Below are 24,372 nucleotides of genomic sequence, written 5' to 3'. Positions count from 1 at the left end.
TCATATATATAAGTTTCTATAAATATATTCTGACACACTGAAGAAACCCATTCTTCCTAGCCACAGGATTAACCTCTGTTCAAAAAACAAAACAAAACACTAAAACTAAAACTAAAAAAAAAGTCAGGTTTTCCTAAAGAAGCATTTAATGTACCCATGACAGATGTGTCAACTAAAATTATATCAGGCAGAGGGGAAATAATGCAAGTGACTAATCACCATCCTCCATGGACTATATTAGTAACTGAATATGTCAGGTTCAAACTTTGGCCTTATCTCTAAATTTCCAAGTAAGACAAGACTGTAGAAACAAATTCAATTTACTTTTTGTTAAATGAACAAGGTCCCTTTCATACAAATAAATTTAATGATATTGTACATTTTCTAATGACTGCCTTAGTGTGAATGAACTTAATTTCTGCCCAGTACCACAAGGCAGGTATGTAGAAATGTGCTGAGGGTCCTTTTTTGCCTTACACAATCAAGGTGGGTTCAGCAAACAGCACATTTATATCAAGTTCATTCATTTAGAAATTTCTCTGGAATGATTACCTACCTCTATAAAGAGCAAGCTGTCAAGAAACAGGAGCTTTAAGTTAATTTGGGTGTGTTACAAGGGAGAAGTTGAAACTACACCTTTAAGGAAACTGAAAAGTTAAATCAGTTCAAACATGTCAAAGGCTAGGGGAAAATGGATATCTGTATGCCTCTACATTTTTAAATACTAATTATAGAAATGGATTTTTCAAATATGGAAGAAGCCTTATAGTCATAGAAACAGAAGAAAAAGTCCAGCATACCTGAAAACAAAATTCAAGTTTCCAACATTTATTATTTTAAAAAACTAGGCAGCAAAAGCTCTAACTGAATTCTAGCAGCTTGTCTGAAGGTCCAGTGTAAACTGTTTTACTTTGGATAACTCTAGAAATGCTGAAATTTGGGAGACTTCACTCTCTACTTGGCTGAGAAGCTGAATCAGGGGATGTGAAGGCCAGTAGTTGCTTACTTAGCAGAGCATTGTGTCTTTTCAGGTATTCTATAATAGCTCCTTGCTTGTCGACTACTTCTTCTAGACTGGAACTAGTCCTGAATCCAATCTCTGAGGTACTATTATTAGCATACGCATACATGTTTTCTTCTTCAATTATATCAGATTTTGGCTTGGCTTTATTAAATCTTCTTTTTTTCACTGTGTAAATGAGTAGTCATATCAGGGAACAAATCAGTTCCAAGGCCAGGACTGCCAGGATGAAGTCAAGATAGAGGGGACTGTGATCTGGAAAGGAGTGCTGTATATACAGGATGAGGAGCAGTGCTGCATTACCAGTAAAGTGTATCATTAAGGACAGTCTTTTAAGATGCCTTGTGGATCTATAGATGACGTAGCCTCATTTTCTCACTTGGCTGTGGTGATACTGGATATAACGTTCAAGAAGCACGTGGAGGACGCATAAAATCACTTTTCCAAGGATGACCACAGTCTGAACTTTAAATGGGTTGATGTAGTTTCCTGGGCATTTGTCCTCATTTGGATTAAGATAAGAACAAAGCAAACCTGTTAAAAATGCTAAAACGACAAATACAACATGTATTATCAAGAGGAGATTTGCTATGATGACAGTAGGAAGGGCATGGAATCTAGGTCTGAAATGAACATGCAACAGATGCTGTGGCAGAAGCTGAGCTTCTAGAACAGAGTCATCTTCTAAACTTTGTGTAAGATCCAATGAACCTGGTGACCCCTTCTGAGGGCGCACAGCTGCTACTGCAGGGGTCCCCTTCCCAGGGTGCACAGCCCATGCAGGTGTGTCCTCCCCAGGCACAACACATCCCCTTCCCTTGTTCCCAGTCTGCAGTTCCTCCAGTGGTCCCCTTCCCAGGTTGCACAGCCCCAGCGGGTGTGCCTTTCCCAGAGAGGTTCCTCTTCCCCATGCGCAGCTTTTTACTCAATAATTTAGGTTTTACAATTAATTTTTGATTTCATTTGTTCTGAAGGTTCTAAGGGAAATTCTTTTAAAAGTATAAGATGGTTAACCCAAGAGTTTAATGAATCTCTTATTTCTGTCAATGGGACTACATATATCAGTGCTGAGTAACTGATAAAGAAATAAAACATTTGTCTTGAGCATTGATTTGCAAACATGTAGGGTTACTGTCAAGAGAAAAAATACATCATATCAAAATAGTTCAGAGAAATAGGTTATAGATAACACAGAGGGTGGTCAAGATACATTGATGTGTCATCAAGAAAAATGTCAGGAAAAGAAACGTTTCAGAAAAGTAGTAAGGACCAGTATATTATAAGGACCAGAGTCTTGCAAGTAAGGACCAGTATAAGTATATAAGGACCAGAACCAGAGTCTTGCAATGATAGCCACATACTATAGAACCACATTCAGAATAAGACCAGTCCATCAGTTAAATTTAGTTATTCAGTAAAAGAGAATCTTTTTAAAGTTTTCTTTAAATAGGTTTCAATGCATAAATTATGAGTTGTGGATAAACTTTTTTGAGGAGCATGGACAGTCATACTTCAATTCATGTGTTAAAGTAATAGGGGTCAGAAAAGTCCAATATTGTAAGAAGCCTTTGTGATGCTCAAAATTTTTATCAGTGATTTAGAAAAAGCCGTAAAATAAAAAAATGTTATTCAATGTTTAAAATATAATATACAGCTCTTCCTTTGCTACTTTAATCAAGTAGGGGTGGCTAGGTGGTGCAGTGAATAGAGCACCGGTCCTGGAGTCAGGAAGACCTGAATTCAAATCCGGCCTCAGACACTCAACACACTTACTAGCTATGTGACTTTGGGCAAGTCACTTAACCCCAATTGCCCTCCAAAAAAAGCAAGAAAAGACCATATATAAAGCATGGGCTCTTAACCTTTTATGTATGATGGACCCTTTTAACAGTCTGGTGAAACCCAGGGATCCCATCTCCAAATGATGTTTTAAATGCATGATAGTATATAGAGGATTGCAAAAAAAAAAAAAACCAGTTAAACTGAAATACAATTTTTGAAATATTTTAAAAACCAAATTCATAGGCCCTAAGAACTCCTAAATAAGTATAATTCAATGGCCGTGCTTGACTAGAAGGAGGATTGTAGCTTGAACAGAAATGGGGAAGTTTGGAGGAAGGCTGGGTTTGGGAGGAAGTGTAGATTTGAATCCTAGACATTCACTAAGTAGGATGCTTTGGGTGCCCATGTTTCTTAACCTTCTGGGCCTCAGTCCCCTCATGTATAAAATCAGAGAAGGCTGGAAGAACCTGATACTCATTTTAAATCTAAGAAGGGCTGCCATGGAAAAGTAAGAGCAATCTTGTTTTATGTGACTCCAGTGTACAAAACTGGTAGTAATGTGCAAACATTCTTATTGGGAAGTAGATTTTAAATCATTATAAAACACTTTCCAAGAAAGAGAGGTTCTTAACCTGGAGTCCAGAAACCTCATCTCATGTCAGGTCTGTGTGCAGATTTCTAGGGGTCTGTGAACCAAAATAAGAAACAATTATATTTTTTAAATGTGATTCAGTTCCTTTGTAGTCCTACTTATTTTATTTTCTGCATTTAAATGCATTTATGCATTATTCTGAGGACTCCATAGGTTTCACCAGACTGCCAAGGAGTCCATGAAACAAAGAAGTTTAAGAATCTCTTGAAGACCTCAATGATCTCCAAGGCCTCTTGTAGATCTAAATCTTATGATAAAAACACTCTTAGTGGAGCTATTGCATGAATAGTTCCAATTACAGGGAAATCATAACTTCCAAAAGTAGCCCCATTCCATCGCCGGACAGCTCTCTTTTTTGGAAAGTGTTTTATAATGATTTAAAATCTACTTCCCCATAAGAATGTTTGCATATTACTCCCAGCTTTGTACTCTGGAATCACATGAAACAAGATTGCTCTTACTTTTCCATGGCAGCCCTTCTTATATTTAAAATCAGTATCAGCTTCTTCCAGCCTTCTCTTTTCCAAGCTAAATCTTGTGTGCTCCGCATTTGGTTGGTCTAATTAGTGAGCAGCTGAGGCATCCTCACCTCTGTTTTCTTTTGGAAGAATGAATCTAGTGTTTCCCTTGTGTTAAAAGGCCATTTAGTCATCAATTCAAATGTAAGATATTTTGTTTTGGGGTGCGTACCAATCTCCTTTGCATTTCAAATTACTGGAATATTCTATTCTAGTATCTTCTTTTAATATTTCCAAAATAACATGTTCTCAGGTCCCAGGGGTGGGGAACATTTGACCTCGAGGCCACATGTGGCCTTCTAGGTTCTTGGGTGCAGCCTTTTGACTGAGTTCATGTTTTATAGAACAAATCCTTTTATTAAGGTGATTTGTGCTGTGAAGTTTGGATTCAAAGGGCAACACTTGAGGACCTAGAGGGCCACATATGGCCTTGAGGCCACAGGTTCCCCACCCCTAGCATAACTGCCCAAATTCATCCAGGTAGTTGCAGAGTTAAGAATAGGACCCAATGGGGCAGCCAGGTAGCACAGCGAGTAAGAGCACCAGCTCCAGTGTCGGGATGACCTGGGGATCAAATCCAGGCTCAGATACTTAGCACCATACCCATAAATAACTGGCCATGTAACCTTGAGCAAGTTACTTAACCCTGATTTATTTAAAAAAAAAAAGAATAGAACCCAACTCCATTGGACCATAGTCCAGGGATCTTTTGTCCTTGTTACCCTCCCTTTCCAGTGATTTCCCTGGAGCATGTTTTCTTAATAGGAAGGAAAAAAGGAATTATGCATTCATCAAGTTCCTCCAGAATAGGTGCTAAGGGCTTTACAAATATTATCTCATAATATGATAACACTATTTTGGGTGCATAACCTATATCAGATTGCTTGTTATCTAGGGGAAGGGAGAGGGAAGGAAGGGAGGGAGAATATTTTGGAACTCAAAATCTTACAAAAATGAATGTTAAAAATTATCTTTACATGTAATTTGGGGGGGGGGGAACAAAATACTATTAAGTGAAAAAAAAAACACAAAAAAAGCCCCAAATACTATCTCACTTGATCTATACAGCAACCACAAGAGCTAGGTCCTATCATTATTCCCATTTTAGAGTTGAAGAAACTGAGGCAGATCAAGATTAAGTGACTTGCCCAGGGTCACACAGCTAGTAAGTGTCTGAGGCCCAATCTGAACCCCGGTTTTCCTGACTCCAGTTCTAGCACTCTATCCACACCACCTAGCACCTAGATGGTCCTACCACAGGGCCTGCTGTGGCTTAAGCCCTGTTCTCAAGGAGTTTACAGTCTTAAGAGGGGAAATGTGAGATGTAACTCAGACACCAACTCTTCTCTGTATGGAATCCTTACATACAAAGAAATTGAAGCTCAGAGAGCTCATGTGACTTAACAAATGTCATAGAGCTGGTTAATCAGGTAGTTGAATTCCAGTCTGCTAATTCGAAGTCCAGTTCTCTTTCAACTACCCATGCTGTCTCCCATTTAGAGTTCTTGAAACTGGTGAAATTATGTGATATGGAAAGGTGTAGAGTGGAATTCAGGAGAGGATTTTGATTGCATTATGCCAACATTCAACTTGACAGCTTGTTACAGATGCATTTCTCTTCCTCATATATTTTTCAAACATATCAGGGGAAATGTGTCCCACTTTCCTTAGGCTGACTTTAAAACTTCAAAAGGCCAGAACCTGAATAAATTCAGAGGATGCCATGAGGGAAATAAGTTGACACCATACTTTTAAGTTCCAGGCACTGGGGAAAAGCAAAAATGGGTCATCTTTTAATGCATTAATAGGTAACAACTCCCAGGATAAGAATTATTAATCCAAATGGTGATAGGAGAATCAAAGAATTGGGGAATTTGGTTATCATAGAATCCTGTTATTCCAGAATTGAAAGGAACCTCAGATCATCTAGTTCAACTTATGCCTAAAGCATGAACCCCTCCATAAATTCCCCAGAACTGGTCAGTCAAATTCTCAAAAACCACTAGCAATGGAGATTTTACCTAAGAAGATAATGATGGAGGTCCACAGGTGTGGAACATTGAATATTTTTCCTATTTTCCTGATGTATTGATCAATTTTGTTTTATTTATTTAATCTCTTCCTCTATTTCTTTAATATTTCTGAAAGAAAGAAGAGTCATACAGGAAGAAATATAGACAATGTAAAAATAAGGGATCAATAAAAATTTAAAGTTAGTAGTAGGACTTATCCCAGACCCTTGCTAGTTCCGGGAATGGGCAATGGGTAAATGGTGCTGCTGAAATTAAAATCCTTCTGAGATAAAAACTTGGTAATCTATGATCAACATAACTTCTAGAGTGGGATAGAGAACACACTCATACTCTGCTGAAAACAATTGTAACAGCAATCATTCCATAGAGCTCTCTTTTGTTCCATGATACAAACAGGAAGTTGGGGATAGCAAAGCCCAGACCAAGCAATGGGATGTACCAGGAGTGTGCTGGTGCCAATTTGACTAAAAAGTCAGTTGTTTCATTTTCAATGTGAGCATTTATACCTTGATTTATTGTTTTGTTGAGTGTCTGGACTTTAGAAAATGATAGAAAAATGTCGATAATGCAGTTTATACTTGGTCATTTTCAGAGAGCCCTTTGTTAAATAGTCACTAGCAATTCCTATTAGGAGTCATGGTCATCTACTTCAAGGTTACATATTGGTATCAGATCCTTCTATTCTCTCCTGAGGACCACCACTCTCAGTGTCACATAGCTCAGCCAGATGGATAATTTTACCCATGGAGTTCTGTTTTTAGTTTGTGTTTGATTTTTTAAAAATAATTTATGATCTGATCCTTTGTGGAAAATGCCTTAGGTGATTTTAGACTTCCAGCATAATCACTTATTAGTGTGCTTTAAATGATGTTAGTCACAGGAAGGATGAGAAGTCTATGCAAATTTAGCTTCAGAAATAATTAAAGAGTTTTTTAAAGGTCTAGAAATTGGAGCAAGAAACATTGAACCAGTGATCTTTTTAATATAGAGCACTAGGCAACATTCTTGTTAAATTATCATGAAGTACCTGGTTGTTTATGGAGCTGCAAATCTACCTATAATTCAATTCAATTGCACACATTTATTAAGCACCTACTGTTAATGCCCCTGGAGGATACAAAGATAAAAATAAAATAATGTCTCCCCTCATCCTACTTTCTATAATAGTGCTATAAACTTCCATTTATTCATAATCCAAACAAGCAAATTCAACCATGGTCTTTTTCAATACTGTACAATGGCAATTAATGTTCCTAATGACATCAGAACATGGTAAAACTCTAAAATGCCTTATGAATTGTCAAATTAAGTTTAATTAATATTTAATTTCCTTTCACTACTTAGAGTATTTTTCTCTAATTCTTTCCAAATTGGCAATACATACTTGGCATGTATGGTAACTCTTGGTTAACAAGAATATAGTATTAACCAGAGAACTTTATTCCCCAGATATTTATGATATATAGTAGTATATTAAATTATTTATTTCATTTCTTTTATGGAATATAAGATTATACAGACCACTAATAGATCTGAACTGTCATATGTCCCTGAGTAATACATGTGCTACTGTAGGGCTGTATATATCACTGACTGAGTCACCAGCATCCTGGACTCACTTGCTAAGTCTGCCTTTGGTCACTTAACTATTTTTTTCTCCAGACTAGAAATTTTAAAAACAGGACAAAACTTTGTGTTTTGCCTGTAGACTGAAAGCGAGATTCAAATCTTGCATTCTTAAATGGCCAGACTGGGTGTGTGTACTGGGAGGGGAGAGGAGGAGAGGGGGAGAGTATACTTTAATGGTTCCTTAAAATATAGGACTGGTAGGCTCTTGGTCAGGGATGGATTTAACTGAACAAGAGCTAGCAGAAAAGAGAATGCTTCGGGAAAACAATACTATTTATCTTGGATTTTTAGGCTTATAAAGCTCTTTGCATACATGTGATCCTTAGAGTGATTCTGTTCATTCAGCGCACGTACTATTTTCTCCATTTCATAGATGAATAATTGAAGCCCAGAGGGTTTATGACCTGCTTGTGGTCACACAAATAATAAGTGAGAAATGTAGCATTTGAAACCAGTAATCTCTTGACTCTAAGTCCACTGTTCCTTTTACTAAACCACACTACCTATTTTGACAAATTTCTTCAAATATTTGAAAGACTATGATTTGAAAGAGAGACAAGATTTGTCATCTTTTTTTTCCCCACAGTGCAGGAAAAAAAATAGTAAATAACATTTATGTAACACCTTAGGGTTTGCAAAGCACTTTAAATACGTTTATCTCCCTTGGGTCTCATAACAACTCCATGAAATAAGTGCTATTAATATCCCCATTTTATATATGGGGAAATTTAACTCAGAAAGGTTAAATGTCATGCCCAGGAACATTCAAGAAGTAAATGTATGAGGGAGAACTCAAGTTCATGTGCATCTGGCTGCTAGTCTAACACTCTTTCCACCTCACCAAATTGCATCCCCTCCCTCCAAAAAAAAAGGAGAGGAATTTTAAGAGTCATAGGTTTGGGCTTAATAAGGAAAATAACTCAGTTTTCAGTCATTTTTCAGTCATACCAACTCTTCACGATGCCATTTGAGGTTTTCTTGACAAAGATACTGTAGTGGTTTGCCATTTCCTTCTCCAATTAATTTTTCAGAGGAAACTGAGGCAAACAGGGTTGAGTGACTCGTCCAGGGTCACACAGCTAGTAAGTGTCTGAGGTCAGATTTGAACTCAGGGCTTCTTGACTCTAGGTCCAGCACTCTATCCATTGTGTAACCTAATTTCCCTAACAATTAGAGTTGTCCAAAAGCTTAAAAAGCTGCCTTGGGAGGTAGTGGATCACCATGCAACGAAGATTTTCAAGTAAAAATCTGTGGACTCCCTGTGAGCAACATGATAAAAATAATTCTTGGTCAGGTCAGAGCTAAGCTAAATAATCTCTTAATGTCCCCTCCGATTCATAGATTTCTGTGTTTCTGGTAAATTTTGGCTGGATGACAGACTTGCAGGGTCATCAAGCATCCAGATTAGTGCTCCAAAAGGGAAGAGGAAGAGTGGAAGGATATGATCCTCAATGATGAAAAACCAATACCAGAGTTAGCTGAGAAGAACTGAAGAGCCAAATATTTATGGGACACACTGTAATGGATTGATTAATTGGCCAAAAAGAAGAGCCTATTCTCCTTATTCTGGCTTAGTCTATAAAAGTCAATACCTATCTTAGCCTTTTTGGAGGCAGTGAGGTGTCTCAGTAGATAGAGCACTGGGCCTTGAGTAAGGAAGATCTGAGTTGTAATCCAGCCTCAGACACTTACTAGCCATGTGACCCTGGGTAAATCCCTTAACCTCTGTTTGCCTTAATCCACTGGAGAAGAAAATAGCAAACCACTCCAGTATTATTGCCAAGAAAACTCTATGGACAGTATGGTTCATGGGGTCCATCATCCATGGGACCAAGGAGAGTCAGACACTATTGAATGGCAACAACAATCAGTCTTTGCAAAGTCTGAGATAGGGGAAAGGACTGGTTTTCATTTGTATAGGCAGCTCCCAGTTAGAAACTTCCTCTTCCAATGTGTATTGGCACCTTCTCTGCAACTCATAGTCATGAAGAGCTGCCTGGCACCGAGAGGTTAAGGGACTTGCCCAGAGTCACATAGCCAGTATGTGTCATATGTGAGATTTGAACTCAGGTCTTACTGGTTTTATCTGCTAAGAGTTAAAAAAAAATGACAAGTGATAAAAAAAAATGAGATATGAGAGAAGCAAAAGAAAAACTGACTGAATGAAAAGCTGACATCAGAAAGAAAAAAAAAACAATAGAAGAAAAGAGCCCAGGTTTGGAGAGGAATAACTTCTAAGGCCAAGAGAGACATGGAAGACATGGAGAGGGGAACTAACCATGGGGCTCTTGAACACCATCATTCTGGTATGCTGAGTTCCTAGAACTTTCATCTTTCAGAGGAATTCCAAGAGCTCCTGAACGCTATCCAAGGGATTTCTTGGACCATATTGAGTTCCAGGGGAGCTGTAGGCTATGGCTTTCTGGAGAAAGAATATAAAATTCCTGAGTAACATGTCTCTCCCTTCCCATCAGACTTTATTGTCTGAATCACTCATTGTGGTAACAGAGGTCAAAGTCCAAGTCTGTCTTCCCCATAATATACTTAGTCCCTTGAATCTTCAGCCATGAACAATTCTCTCTTTTTGTAGACATGACAAAAGGGTTAGCTCAAACAAACAACAGTCCTAACCAACCAAATTCTCCACAGATCTCAGGAGTTGTCTTGAATATTCTCAGTGAAATTATCAATGGGCACATCACACAATCCTCTATAGTGAAATGAAATCAGTTGATCAGGGAACTTCTCCTGACCAATCTCCTATAGATCTTTAAATTTGTATTGCCACTAAAGGTATAACCAACCCATGTCACCTAGGTCTCCCATAAAAAATTTTCCTAGTATTATATAAAATTACACTACAAAATTTTTGATGTTGTTGAAAAAGGCTTGCAAACAAAACAAAAATTTAGGAACCACTGCTCTAGGGACAAGCAGAAGTCTAGTCCTTTTTCCAATGTCCTTTTGATATTTGAAGACAGTCAGTCAGTCAACAAACATTAATAAGCGCTATGTGCCAAGCACCAGGATACAAAGAAAGGCGAAAATAACTCCTGTGCTAAGGAAACTCATTTTCTAATGGGAAGATGAATTGTAAGTAACTAAATTCAGACAAAATATTTCCAGAATAGATGAAAGGTAGGGGAGAGGGGAATTCTTCTGCAGGGGAGTGAGGGATAAAAGGGTTCCTCCTGAAAGTGGGATTTGAGCTAAATCACGAAGGACGTCAGAGAAATGAAGAGTCAGTGAATTCCAGACATGGGACACAGCTAGTACAAAAGCATGGAAGTTGGAGATGAAATATCATATCTGAAGAACAACAAACAGACTGGTGTAGCTGGACAGCAAAATCCCATGCAGGGGGATGAAGTGAAGGTCTCTATGAATATGTTATTCTGTATAATATTAAAATATCCAAAACGTTTTAATTTTTGGAAAATACAAAACCTATTGAGCATTGCTGGACTACATACACAGTGGAATGGAGTGCCTACACAGTATTCCTCCAAGTTTTGAGAAGACAAGTTCATTGCTCCCCAGGGTCCCAGACCATAAAATGGGAATAATAATAATAATTATAACCATAATGCTATAATAATAATACTTCTGCCAGGTTGTGGCAAAATGGGTGCTTTATAAGTTGTAAAGTGCTCTGTAAACATAAGCTATCATTGTTATCATTTTTGGGGTGTCATTTCACCTTTTTCCCCAATTATAAGTTAAAATTATTTTTAACATTTTTTAAAGTTTTGGGTTCCAAATTCTATCCCTTCCTTTCTTCTCCTTCCCATTCCCTGAGATGGTTAGCAATCTGATATCGGTTATACATGTGCAATGATGTAAAACATTTCCATATTAGTAATTTTGTACAAGAAAACACAAAAGGAAGGAGAAAGATAGCATTAGCATTGTTATCATTAATAAATGATTATTGAATTGAACTGAGTCATCAGCACATGCACTATCAAAACTGAAGGAGCCCTAAATCATAAAAACATGACTTCAAATGAGGACTAGGTTCAAGCCCCAATTCTACTACTGACTGCTACTAAACTCTCTGAACCTCAGATTTCTCATCTGAGAAGTAGTGAAAATGATACTTGGTTTTCCAACCACACAAGGTTGGGGGAATGTACCTAGATGGGACGATGTACCTAGAAATTACTTATAAGCATTATTTAATTGAACTCCCTCATTTAACAGATGAGATACCCAAAATCACTCAACTGGTTTGTGACATAGAGGGGGATAGAACTTAATTCTCCTGGTGAAATGCTTTTTTTCATTTTTCTCATCAGTGCTTCCCCTTTTCTTTGATCTACCTACTAAATTATTTAATCCACATCTGTACTGTGAATCAAATCAATAGTGATGGAAGTTAATTCAGATTTTGTCAGTGGTAAAGCCCTGAACAATGGGTTTGATGCTGAATAGTATAACCAATTTGGCCTTTTTATATTTTAAGCTGGACCTATGATTTCATTGGTCTAGGTAGAACCAGTGAGGAAGCATCTCCTACTACTGAAGGTTGGCCCTGGCTCTGCAACTTAAGTCTTAAAGAATTGTCTACTTTAGTCCCCACTTTTGAAGACTTAAATAACTACACAGGTCATTTGTGTTCTGATCAATTCAATCTTAATCCTTGGAGTGCATTAGCCATTTAACAGACCAATTCATTGTTCAGCTCCCAACCTGAAACTGATCAAATTAGCATTTCTAGAGACTTGGTTATTTAAAATCTAAATGCAATACTAGAATTAAGTGAAATGACTCAGAATATAAATGCTAAATATTTTCAAGTGTCATTTAATACAGTCAAGGAGATGTTTAAAAGTTATTCTATCTGGAGGTCTCTTATCACAGTTCAAGTATATTCTTTCACTAGACAATAGAGGTCAAGTCAGAATGCTGCTGCTTTTGAATCAAAAGCCATAGCAAGACAACCATCAAGCAAAGAGTAGATTCAAAATGGTAAAGCTGGAAGGGAATCCAAAGATGGTCTACATCGACTTTCTCATTTAGCAGATAAAGAAACTTAGGCCTTTGAGGGGTGAAGGCCTCACATAGCAGAATCATCAACAAACTGCTAGACTTGAAGACAGGATGACCTGGGTGCAAATCATGTAACCTCTCTTTGCCTCAGTTTCTTCAGTTGTAATATGAACAGGTCAGACTCAATGTTTTCTCAGATTCCTTTGTAGCTCTAAATCTATGATCCTGTGGGTAAAAATAAAATGATCTATGAATTCACCTAAGCCTGTCTTAAACAAATTAGTATTTTCCACCTGAATGCCCCTTGGGAATAATAAATTATACACATTTTCTATTTGCTACCTAAAGTCAAATTTTATTTAATTTGTTCTAAATGTATATATTTAAAGCTTTAAAATGTTCCCTAGCTTTGGTGCTCCTGCCAGGTGTGGGATTTTAAAGATTGGGATCATATCATACCTTTTCAGTTAGTGACTTTTCAGATATGTAGGTTGGTTTTTTTAACCTGTCCCCAAACTGCTGCTTCTTTGATCATTTTAATTGCCCTTCACTGGACTGTCTCTGGTTCACTTATGGTCTTTTAAATTTTCCATAATTGCAACTGCATATACTGATACAGGTCCAGAGGCATAATGAATTTGTGTAAGGGTTAAATGATATTTTCTTTTTTGTTGTTTGTCTCCAATACCCTTCATGGTGATAGGTAGCTTTGTGGTAGGGGTTAAGGAAGGGAATTTGGGGTCACAGTAGAGGAAGAAATTGAATTTAGAAAGTGAAGGGACCACTGTATACTAGAGTAAAAACAACTTCAGTTCATCTTAAATATTAAGCCCGAACTATGTTCAAGACGTAATGTTAAGAGGCAGTTAGGTGAGACAGTAGATAGGATGCTAGACTTAGAAGTAGGAAGATCTGAGTTCAAGTACTGCCTCAGACTTCTTATCTGTGTAACACTGGTAACCTCTGCCTGCCTCAATTTCCTTATCTATAAACAGTACCTATATCTTAGAGTTATGAAGATTAAATGAGATGGTATTTCTAAAGCACTTCACAAACCTTAAGGCGTTATAAAAATATTAGCTATATTTGCATCAGGAGATGCAAAGACTGAAAATAGTAGGAACTTATATCTTACTGGAGGATATGACAGTGAAAAGAGGTGAGTACAAGATAATCGGCAGGTAGAAAATCATTAACAAATAAGGGGATTAGGAAAGATTTTATGGAGAAGGTAGTACCTGAGCTGGGTCAGGAAGGAAAATAAGAATACTAAGATACAGATATGAAGAATGAGTGTATTTCAAGCATGGAAGATAACCTATGCAAAGACATGCACAGTGACAGAAGATGAAATGTTAGTTTCTGGGAACAGCAAATAGGTCCATTTTGCTGGAACTTAGAGCAAATGGAAAGGAATCATGTGAAATAAATCTAGAAAGGTAAGCTGGAGCCAGGCTGAGAAAGACTTTAAATACCAGAGTGAGAAGTTTGTATTTTTTCCCAAAGGCAATGGGGAACTAGTCAAAATTTTTGAGCTGAGGAGGAGTGATACAATTAGATCTGTGCTATAAGAAGAATATTTGGGCAGCAGGTTGAAGAATGGATTGCTAAGGAGGGAGACCAGAAGCAGGGAGGCCAATTAGGAGGCCATTGCAATATCCAGGTAAGAGGTGATAAGGATCCAGGTAACTGAGCTGGTATCCATGTAAGTGGAAAGAAAGAGACACATGGGAGATGTCGTGTGGACATAGCAAAGAAAAGAAAAGAAATCAGAATGATTACGAGTTTGTCATGGTTGACTAGAAGAATGTTTTCAGATAAAAACAATCTACAATGATTCTAAAACCCTTCCTTCAGTGTTAACTAATAGTTATTTTATATAATTATATATATATGTATATATATATATATATATATATAATTAGTTATCTACTCATCCTATATACACAGTTTGGATTATTTTTCCTAAATGTGGTATCTTATACTTGGCCCACACTACTGTTCAAATGCCACTTTCCTGCCTACTCATATAGCCTCAGGAAATCTTTTCCTTGGTTTTTATGAGCAAATTATTTCACCTCTCAGTACCTTAGTTTTAGAACTTTTCTTTTTTAAAAAGGATGAAATAGTCTCTACTGAGTTCACAAAAAGCAGAGCTTGTGCTTCATATTAGTATATAAATTCTTTTAAAAACATATATATGTATATACACGCATATATCTCTATGCCTATCTCCCATGTCTTCTGCTTTCTGAGTTTTTGCATACTTATTAAAGCCCAACTCAAAACCATCACCCTCCCCTCTATGGCATCAAATAACTCCTTGTTTACACCTCTCTAATATACTTATCACATATTTTATAATACATTTTTTTCATATACCAGATTATAAACTACATGAAAGTAGGGCCTGTGTGTGTTGTATCTTATCTTTCTATCTATGTGTATCTAGTTTGCTGTTGTCATTGTTCATCTTGGGTTCTCAAAGAGGACCAGTGATCACCAGGGTGATGTCTTGACTTGCAGTCAAATTGGATTGAAGTCAAACAGAGCTGTGCAAAGTCATCAGCCCCCTCTGTCCTCCAGGATCACTGGAGTTCAATGGCAAGACAAAAGTCAAGACAGAGGATAGAGAGGTAGATTAGATTCAGAAAGATCTGAGTTCAAAACCAACCTCTCAGATGCCCACCAACTGTGGGACTCTAGCAAAACCACCTATCCTCTGCCTCCCTCAGTTTCCTCAACTGCAAAATGAGAATGATAATAGCACCCACCTTCCAAGGAGGATGTGAATATCTAATGAGAAAATATTAAGTAAAATGCTTATCAAAATGATCTAAACAAAGCAAGCATTTTTTTTATGGACTCTATTAAGGTCTTTACTTTTCATGCAGTGCCTAATGCATAAAATGCCGGACACTTTCATCATTATTGTACCCATACTTATTATGGAAAATATCACTGAATTGACAGCACAACAGAATTCAGAATTACACCCTTGAGTTCAGTACTTTCTACCATCAATCATAAGTCTGCCAAGCTCTACTAAAAAAATGGCTTCTTTTCAAGGACCCATTCATGACTGTACTAAAAATTGTTTTGTATTTAAACAATCAAATTATTTTAGGGAAGTTGTTTGCATCTCAAATATATTGTCCTTTGTCCTGCTTCCACTAATTAAGGAGCAGCCTCATTGGCTTAACTCATTGGCTTACCTGGGTAGCAGAGGCTTATCTCTTTCCCTGGAGGAAAGGAATGCCCTAAATTGGAAAGGATAATAGTAACTACAGAAGTTTAAACTAAAATTTCCAAAATGTAAGAAAGCCTGTGAACACAGAAATCTGACAGAATTATCTTAACAATAGATTCTCTCAGATGTGGTCCAAGAGATCCCAAGAGTATAACATAAAAGCTGCATTTACTTGGTTCATACCCAATGGAAAATTCCTATCTTTTACGTCTTACTTGCTTCTAACATGTCTAGTTACACTGATTAGGTCCCTGTGGATAGTTCCTTTCCAGAAGAGCCTGTTGATTCATGCTTATTGTTTCAGGAAGGTCTCTCAATTCAGAAAGGTTTTTGTTGTTGTTGCTGAAATAAATCTGAATGAACAATAAATAATTCATTCCAAATATGAGGTCAAAGCTTAGCCTTGGGTCTTAGCTTCACACGTCTTTACTTCTTTACTTTGATCTTTTGTCTGCAGTGAATGCAGAAACAGTTCTTTGCTATTGCTATTTAATAATAAAACTTCATATTTCTTTATTTCTTGTCATCTATTACTCATTTATTGATTACCAATATTTGTTGACCATTTACTACATATAAAATACCATATTAAATGCTATGGGGGCTGCAAAGATAAAGAAAATATAGCCCCTGCCCTCAAAAGAACTTACAGTCAAGAAAGGGAGGTAAGTAATAGCTAGGTGGCACAGGGCCTGGAATAAAGAAGACTTATTTTCCTGAGTTCAAATCCAACCTCAGATACTTACTAGCTATGTGACCCTGGGCAAGTCACTTTAACCTGTTTTCCTCAGTTCCTAAATATAAAATGAAGTGGAGAAGGAAACGGCAGACCACTCTAGTATCTGCTGAGAAAATCCCCAAAATGGGGTCACAAAGAGTCAGACACAACTAAAATCACTCAACAAAAACAACAAGGGAGATAAGATTTATACTCAAATAACTTATACAAAAAAACAACCATTGATTTCATAGAAGTTACAAAAAGGGTGCTATGAGAATCCACAGGAAGACAAGTTCACCTCTGGCTAGGAATAGCAATGAAATCTTCTTGGAAGAAGTGGCCATTGAAGCAAGTCCTTGAAGGATAGATAGATTACAACAGGCAAAGATTAGAGGAAGGGCACTGCTCTAAGGGTGACCATTCTTTAGGGCTCAGCTTGAGTCCCACCTGCTCCATGAGACATCTCCTAAGCCTCCTGGAGCAGATTCTTCCTTTGAATTTCCATAATCTTGGCTGTCTATACCACTCATCTTACCATTTACTCAAATACTACCTCGTTTTGCTACTATTTCAACATTTCACATACATATATCTTATCTCCCTGACTAAAGTGCAGCTGCCTAAAGACATGGATTGTGTCATATGATGATTTTGTATCCCCCTTTTGACATCTACCACAGTATAAGTTCCTTGAGTACCAGGTACCAGAAAAGTGATCAATGAATATTTATTGTGAATGAGTAAATGAAGGAATGATGAAAAAATATACCACCAGACCCAATTATTTGACAAGTGAGTAACTGGTCTGAATTAAGTTCATTGATATATCTACTTAGTGAAATAGCAATACCTTAAGAGCATCTAAAGAGGCTTTTAGTTTGGAGTATGACAAAGGAGTTGAATCCAATTGTGGAAATTGTTTCATCAAAGTCAAGTTAATTCTCTCTTTACCTGGAGCATTAGCTAAACATCATTACAAAGTTACACAGAGGGGTGGCTAGTTGGCGCAGTGAATAGAGCAACAGCCCTGGAGTCAGGAGGTCCTGAGTTCAAATCCAGCCTCAAACTCAAATACTTAACACTTACTAGCCATGTGACCTTGGCAAGTCACTTAACCCCAATTGCCCTGCCTTCCCCCTCCAAAAAAAAAAAGCAAAAAAATAAAAGAAAGTTACACAGACACTATGAATTAATCATCAATATTTATTTATGTCAATGTAGGGAAGGGGAACTTTACAACAATTAGATTGGGCTATCTCAGCAATTAGGGTTTCCCATCCCTGAAGGTTTTTAAGAGCAACTGGGGATGTTGTAGAAAGAATTCTTGTGCAAGAAGACAAAGGACTAGATGGCCACTGGTGACTTTTCCAATTCTGAGTTTCTATGATTTTACACTTTGCTAGGGAATTTATTTGTCTGAAGATGTATTAAGCACTTTCTGCATGCCAAGTACTATGCTAGGCACTGAGGACACAATAGTGAAAATGGAAATCCTTGTCCTCAAGAAGCTCACTGTCTATTGGAGAGAAAATGTCTACATATTGTTTGTTGTTCTGTTGTTTCCGACTCTGTGGCCTGCTTAGGGTTTTCTTGGCAGAGATATTGGAGTGGTTTGCCATTTCCTTCTCCAGTTCATTTTACAGACAAGGAAATGAGACAAATAGGGGTAAGTGACTTGCCCAGGGTTACTTAAGTGTCTGAAGCCAGATTTGACCTCAGGAAGATGAGTCTTCCTGACTCCATGCCCAGCACTCTGTCTACAAAGCCACCTACCTGCCCTGTATGCATCTAAGTACATACATAATATATGATGAATTACTGACCTTTTCACCTATGAACAGTTTGGTTACTGAAAGAGACAAAAAGGGAATGTTATTATGAGAAAAATTGGTCAAACCAATTTGAAAAGAAATATTCTGAGAAGCACAATGCCTTGCAGACATCATCAGTACTGTCATCTGAAGGTCATTTCTCTGTTTCTGGGGTCCTCAAAACCCCAACATTTTATCTGAGAGTTTTACATTGATTTCATCAGTTTTCATTATGCCAATGTTCTCTTTCTGCCTTCAGCAACCAAACTGTTCACATACAAAAGGGACAGTACTTTCCATCTAAAAAACAAAACCAGTAATTTCAGCAGGGAAGAATTAGCCCCTGGAGAGAATTTTAAGGGTCTCATATAGTAGGTGGTATTTGAGGCAAGCATTGAAGGAACTTGGGGTTTAAGAGGCAAATCAGAGAAAGGAGTCCATTTCAGGCATGGAGGAGCATTTCTGTGAACACCTACTGGACCTCTCCACTTTAGCCTACTCTTACCTCAAATTCAACATATCTAAAATAGAGCTAATGAATTTCCTACATAGCCCTACGCCTTCCTTCTGAAAAAAAAATGAAAATATTTCTCTTACCTTACTTATTTTTATTAACTTTATCCTCATTCTCCCAAGTTCAAAAATCTCTACATGGTCCTCTTTCCTCACTCCCTCTCCCTCAAAATCCAATCAGCAACAAAGGCTTATCGACTCTTCCTTCATGATATCTCTCACATCTGTCCCCTCTCTTCCACCCTCTTATTCCCATCATCCTAGTCCTCACCCAGTCCCTCATCACCTCTCAAGTGAGTTACTGTAATAGCCTGTCCACTGTTCTCTTCTGACTAAGCTCAGAATAGTGTTGATGCTTTCAACAATGTTTTCAAACCTGCTCAAAAATCTTCAATCATTCCCAATTGTTTACGGAATAAAGTCCAAGTTCCCTAGTTCAGCATTCAAAGTTTCCTTAAAGCAACTGCATCTTACCTTGATTTTACTCCCAGGGTTTTCCTACATAGACTGTCTGTTCTAGACAGACTGATCTATCTATTGGCCCTCAAATATACCAAAATTCCTTTTTCTCTAGCTCTTGTTCGTGTCCATCTCTCCTTGAATATCCTTACTCTATCACTCCATTTATCTTAATATTATCCATTCCCCAAAGTCCATATCAACTTGTTCCACTTATGGGAAGTCTTCCTTTATCAGCCCATTCATGGTAATTATTCCGTTCTTATTATCTTTTTGTACATATGAATGGCATGTTATAGCGGAAAGAGAGTTGGCCTTGAAATTAGGACCTAGATTCAAATTCTGCCTCTATCACATACTGACTGTGTGACTCTAGGAAAATTGCTTAGCCTCTCAATATTCTAGGTAACTTTCAAGACTATAAGTTGCAAGAGGGTGACAATTTGCATTTGGTAGAGGGAGTTTCTTTGCTGGAGGACCCTGTATTAATGAAATCATGGGTCTAGTCCCTATCCCTCTATACCACTGATTTGATAGTTAATCATGTATTATCTCATATTGTTATTTATTACTGTTTCCTACATATGTGACCTTATGTAGGACACTTATCTACATGTAGGGTCTTCCCATTTGTGAGATGAGAAAGTTTCTAAGGATGCTAAACTTTTCGTGTCTAAATCCAATGATTCATGTTTAACTTTATAATGTGTATATGACTTATCTCCCAAACTCAACTGCAAGCTTTTTTTAATTTTTAAATTTTTTAAAATTAATTTTTTGTTTACTTTTAGTTTACAGGATTCAATTCCACAATTCCTTGAGTTTCACATTTTGTCCTCCTCGCTCCCCTCCCCCCCATGGCAGCATATAGTCAAGTATAGGATCTGTAAATACTTTCACATTATACATTAGTCACGTTATAAAGATGGATTATATCAGATAGAATGAAAAATGGTAAAGAGGACATAAAACCAAAGGGAAAAGGAAAAAGATCAGGTATTTTGCTTCCATCTGGATATAAACTCAGTTCTTTCTAGTTTTTTTTCTCTGGATGCACACATTTCTCTCCATCGTGAGTCTTTTGGGATTGACTTATACCACTGCATTGCTGAGAAGAGTCCAGTCTATCAAAGCTGGTCATCACACATACGTTGTGTCTGTAATTGTGTACAAATTTCTCCTGGTTCTACTCTTCTCACTCTCCAGGTAAATATGAAGTCCATCTGCTCCTCGTTGCTTATAGCACCATAGTATTCCATAACATGCATATAACACAACTTGTTCAGCCATTCCCCAATTGATGGGCACCCCCTTAATTTCCAATTCTTTGCCACCGCAAAAAAGAGCTGCTATAAACATTTTTGTACATATGGGTCTTCCTCCCGCTTCTGTGATCTCTTTGGGATATAACGCTAGGAGTGGTATTGCTGGGTCAAAGGATATGAAAGTACTTATAGCCCTTTGGGCATAATTCCAGATTGCTCTCCAGAAAGGCTGGATCAGTTCACAACTCCACCACCAATGCATTAGTGTTCCAATTTGCCCACATCCTCTCCAGCATTTGTCATTTTCCTGTTTGTTATGTTAGCCAATCTGACTGGTGAGATGTGGTACCTCAGAGTTGTTTTGATTTGCATTTCTCTAATCAATAGTGTTTTAGAGCATTTCTTCATGTGCTTATAGATATCTTTAATTTCTTTCTCTGAAAATTGCCTCTTTATATCCTTTGACCATTTATCAATTGGGGAATGACTTGTATTCTTATAAAGTTGACTCAGTTCTCTGTATATTTTAGAAATGAGTCCTTTGTCAGAGACATACGTTGTGAAGATTCTTTCCCAATTTCCCACCTCCCTCTTAATCTCAGTTACATTGGCTTTGTTTGTACAGAAGCTTTTCAATTTAATGTAATCAAAAATTATCCATTTTGCATTTTATAAGGCTCTCTAATTCTTGTTTAGTCATAAAGTCTTTCCCTCTCCACAAATCTGACAGGTAAACTATTCCTTGTTTTCCGAGACTGCTTACAGTATCAACCTTTATACCTAGATCATGCACCCATTTAGACTTGATTTTGGTATATGGTGTTAGATAACGGTCTGTGCCCAGTTTCTGCCATACTATATTCTAGTTTTCCCAGCAGTTTTTGTCAAATAGTGAGTTCTTATCCCAAAAACTAGGGTCTTGGGGTTTATCAAACAATAGATTACTATAGTCATTGACTTCTGAATCTCATGTGCCTAATCTATTCCATTGGTCTACTCCTCTATTTCTCAGCCAGTACCAAGTAGTTTTGATGACTGCTGCTTTATAATACAGATTGAAATCTGGTATAGCTAGTCCACCTTCTCTAGCATTTCTTTTAATTCCCTTGATATTCAGGACTGTTTATTCTTCCAAATGAATTTTGTTACTATGTTTTCTAGCTCTATAAAGTAGTTTTTTGGTAAATTAATTGGTATGGCACTAAATATATAATTTAATTTAGGTAAAATTGTCGTTTTTATTATATTAGCTCAAACCAGCCATGAGCAATTAATATTTTTCCAATGAGTTAGATCTGACTTTATTTGGGTGAAAAATGTTTTGTAGTTGTGGTCACATAGGTCCTGGGTTTCTTTTGGCAGATAGATTCCCAAATATTTTATAATGTCTACAGTAACTTTAAATGGGGTTTCTCTTTCTATCTCTTGCTGTTGAATTTCATTAGAAATATATAGGAATGCCGAGGATTTATGTGGTTTTATTTTATATCCTGCAACTTTGCCAAATTTATTTATTGTCTCAAGTACTTTTTTACTTGATTCTCTAGGATTCTCCTAGTATATCATCATATCATCTGCAAAGAGTGATAGCTTGGTCACTTCTTTGCCTAATTTGATTCCTTTGATTTCTTTTTCTTCTCTAATTGCTACTGCTAACATTTCTAGCACCAGATTGAATAAGAGGGATGATAGAGGACACCCTTGTTTCACTCCTGATCTTATGGGAAATGCTTCTAGCTTCTTGCCATTGCATATAAAACTTGCGGATGGCTTTAAATAGATGCTACCTATTATTTTAAGGAAGGCTCCATTTATTCCTATACTTTCTAATGTTTTAATAGGAATGGATGTTGTATTTTGTCAAAAGCCTTTTCTGCATCTATTGAGATGATCATGTGGTTTGTTAGTTTTATTGTAGATATGATCAATTATACTGATGGTTTTCCTAATATTAAACCATCCTTGCATTCCTGGAATAAATCCTACCTGACCAAAGTGTATTAGTCTTGAGATAAGTTGCTGTAGTCTTTTTGCTAATATTTTATTTATAATTATTTCATCTATATTCATGAGGGAGGCTGGTCTATAATTTTCATTCTCTGTTTTATCTCTTCCTGATTTAGGTATCAGCACCATATTTGCATCATAAAAAGAATTTGGTAGGACTCCTTCTTCACTAATTTCCCCAAATAGTTTCAAGAGTATTAGAATCAGTTGTTCTTTAAATGGTTGATAGAATTCACTAGTAAATCCATCTGCCCCTGGAGAATTTTTCCTAGGGAGTTGACTGATGGCTTGTTCAATTTCTTTTTCTGAGATGGGGTTATTTAAGTAATTTACTTCCTCTTCAGTTAATCTGAGCAACTTGTATTTTTGTAAATATTCATCCATTTCCCTAAGATTGTCAAATTTATGTGCATACAATTGGGAGAAATAATTCCTAATTATTGTTTTGATTCCTTCTTCATTGGAGGTAGATTCACCCTTTTCATTTTTGATACTCATAATTTGGTTTTCTTCTTTCTTTTTTTATCATATTGACTAAGGGTCTATTGGTTTTGTTGTTTTTTTTTTATAAAACCAGCTCTTAGTTTTATTTATTAAGTCAATAGTTTTCTTAATTTCAATTTTATTAATCTCTCCTTTCGTTTTCAAATTTCTAATTTAGTATTTAATTGGGGATTTTGAATTTGTTCTTTTTCTAGGTTTTTCAATTGCATGCCCAATTCATCGACCTCCCTTTTCTCTAATTTAATCATGTATGTAATCAGGGATATAAAACGTCCCCTAAGAACTGCCTTTAATGCATCACACAAATTTTAGTATGTTGTCTCATTATTATCATTCTCTTGAATGAAATTACTGACTGTTTCTATAAGTTCTTGTTTGACCCACTCATTCTTTAGGATTAAATTGTTTAATTTCCAATTAGTTTTTAGTCTGTCTTTCCATGGCCCTTTATTGCATATAATTTTTTATTGCATCATGATCTGAGAAGGATGCATTTAATATTTCTGCCTTACTGCATAGAATTGTGAGGTTTTTATGCCCTAGAATATGGTCAATTTTTTAGTATGTGCCATGAACCGCTGAGAAGAAAGTATATTCCTTTTTTATCCCCATTCAGTTTTCTCCAGAGATCTATCATACCTATCCTCTCAGGTTCTATATCTCAGGGCAGTTTTCCTTAATGAGCTCTTGGAGAATGTTGTCCAGTCTCATTTTTTCATTGTTATTTTCTGGTAGGCCTAAGATTCTCAGATTATCTCTCCTGGATCTGTTTTCCAGGTCACTTATCTTTCCATTGAGGTATTTTACCTCTTTTTCTAATTTTTCATTCTTGTTGTTTTGTTTGACTAATTCTTGGTTCCTCATAGAGTTATTTGTTTCAATTTGGTTGATTCTAGTTTTTAGCAAATCATTTTCCTTGTTTAATTTTTGGGGCTCCTTTTCCGTATCATATACTTTTCTTTTTAGAGAATGTTTTCTTCATTATAATGTTTTTCTAATTCTGCAATTTTGGTTTTGAGAGAATTATTCATTTTGTCTTCTATCTCTCTCATGCAGTTTCCAAAGTTCCTTTTGATCTCATCTAAGAGAGCTTTTTGTGCTCAACCTGTTCCTTGTTGATGTTTCAGCTGTGGGTGTGGAGTCCACATTGTCTCCCTCTGAATTTGGTTCCTCCCTCTGAGGAGAGTAGGACTTCAGAGTCTTTGTAGTCTGCTT

At 36.8% G+C, this 24,372-nt stretch overlaps 1 protein-coding gene and 1 pseudogene across 3 annotated transcripts in view; one reads left to right on the top strand and one right to left on the bottom strand.

Annotated features, from left to right (window-relative positions):
• Positions 1 to 24,372, top strand: part of SLC24A2 (solute carrier family 24 member 2) — a 330,161-nt gene that overhangs the window by 62,188 nt on the left and 243,601 nt on the right. The gene's annotated exons all lie outside the window — the stretch shown is intronic.
• Positions 948 to 17,128, bottom strand: LOC138161187 (transmembrane protein 192 pseudogene; annotated as a pseudogene).

This window comes from Petaurus breviceps, unplaced genomic scaffold (genome assembly GCF_028583685.1).
Source record: "Petaurus breviceps papuanus isolate PSGF00001 unplaced genomic scaffold, PetGlider_PUasm1.0 184, whole genome shotgun sequence".
In the NCBI taxonomy this organism is placed as follows: Eukaryota; Metazoa; Chordata; class Mammalia; order Diprotodontia; family Petauridae; genus Petaurus; species Petaurus breviceps.
Note: the sequence above shows the minus strand (reverse complement) of the source record. Positions and strands in the feature narration are given on the sequence as shown.